The 1,940-nt window shown below is 25.7% G+C and overlaps 1 long non-coding RNA gene across 1 annotated transcript; it reads left to right on the top strand.

The window, feature by feature from the left end:
- Positions 1-806: 806 nt before the first annotated feature.
- LOC126837360 (uncharacterized) lies at positions 807-1,619 on the top strand. The gene is made up of 3 exons (XR_007685510.1): positions 807-952; positions 1,021-1,227; positions 1,573-1,619. It is a non-coding gene; the product is annotated as an uncharacterized LOC126837360 (long non-coding RNA).
- Positions 1,620-1,940: the final 321 nt, after the last annotated feature.

Below are 1,940 nucleotides of genomic sequence, written 5' to 3' on the forward strand. Positions count from 1 at the left end.
GTTACATATAATTTATTAGAGAAAAATAAAAAATTACCCAGAATACGGCAATAGGAAAATTTCGGTAAAAAAATGCAATGAATTACTATGGAGGATGTTTCAAAAAACACTATTTAAGAAAAAAGAAGAAGCTTCAGAAATCACCAAACTTATGGGTCTTAACGGTATTAATAAACTTATATTCATATTGAAATTTGTTTTAAAACTATTCACAACTGCTTTCAGAAAATGATGAAATTACAATGACAAAGGTCGATGAAATAGAAGACATGTTGAGAGCTGCTGATATGGTTAACAGTTCATATTATCTTTACTTTATTATTATGATAAATCATATGAAGGGTATTGGTAAAGGATAATATTAGGAAATGTTGTAACTGTTATGCGTGTTTTTTTTTTATATAAGCTGAAATAGGTGTTTCAAACTAGTCGATTTAAGTGTTATATAATCGAGTTGATAAAAATTCCAGATGACAAGATGATATTCCAAGTTGTTGATCATAAATAATTGGCAACAGTATTTGCACAACAAAAGGAATTTTTCAAATTAAAGAAGAAATCGTCAGTTAATTTACGCCATTTAAAAAAACGGTTTATAAAATATGTTTTTTTTAAAAATATTTCTTGATATTTTTACTGGACTAAATAGTATAATAAAATTTGAATGTAGTGTATAGAATAGATTCACGTATCATTCAACAATCTTAACGAATAACATATACGCATATTGTCTTATTGTCTTATGAGTTAAAACGCAACGTAGGTATTTAATACAATATTGTTTATTTTTAAATACTATAGTTGGACGACCTACTCATAACTTTTTTGTTATACGACAAGAACAATGATGGCGTCATTTGCAATGAAGATTGGTTGGAAAAGATTAAAGACTATACGAGTAATGCCACCATACATCATGCTGCACGATCGATAAAGAAATATGATATAAACAGTACCTACATACTTTGGAACATCATTTAAGTGGAAATTGCTAATTGAATGATATTTACATTTTTCCAGATGATGGTGTGATCGATTTTCCTGAATTTTTGAGAATGATGAAGACTCCTTACAGCGTAAAAAATATGTTTAAGGGTATGTTTATTGGAAAACCAATAACCAGAAAACAACTTAATGATTTAGTTCAAAAATCAACCGGAACACTTCTTGATGAGGACGCTTTAAACTCGATAGATCCTGAAAATAAAAATGAGATATCTTACACAGGTATAATAATTATTATACTGTTAATCGCAAACATTTTTTTTTAATTTAAGGTGTTTATTTTTAATAAACAATTTTATGAAATATAATTCGTAAATAAAAAAATCGAACCGTGAATAAATCTTTTAAAACTTTTAATTTTTAATAGAGGAGTTATACTTATAGAGTAATTGATAAAACTTAGTTGGAAAATATCACACAGATAAGTGTACTGACAGTTCTGCTTACTAATTGTTGTGTAAAGTTGTGACTATATATATAATTTAGAATACCATAAGTTATAACATATAATTATTTTTGTTTATTACAAGACCGAAAACATATTTAAAAAAAGTATATTTGTTTCAGATTTGGAAAGTTATTACAGACCACTTTAGTAAGGAATACACTCCACGCAAGAATATTAATTACATTTACTGAATATTTCATTCATACTTTTCAATAGGAATATACAGTTGTCAATAATAATCAATAAACTATTTAAATAATTTGTAGAACAGTTTAAGAATTAATAAATATAATATACATGTAATAAAAAGAATTGCTTTATTTCATCAAAACTCAAAAATCTTATACAAACCGGATATTGATTAATATATCATGAACAAACTAATATTTAAAGTTATTTTCCAAACTAGAATATCAAAATTAATTAATGCATATAAATAAGTCCTTTCTTTCGTCTTATCTTACATATGTTAATAGCACAAAAGTAT

Source organism: Adelges cooleyi, unplaced genomic scaffold (assembly GCF_023614345.1).
Source record: "Adelges cooleyi isolate 19-005CV unplaced genomic scaffold, UGA_ACOO_1.1 ACOO_flye_CR_arks_rails_tigmint_CR_PRNA_248, whole genome shotgun sequence".
Classification (NCBI taxonomy): domain Eukaryota; kingdom Metazoa; phylum Arthropoda; class Insecta; order Hemiptera; family Adelgidae; genus Adelges; species Adelges cooleyi.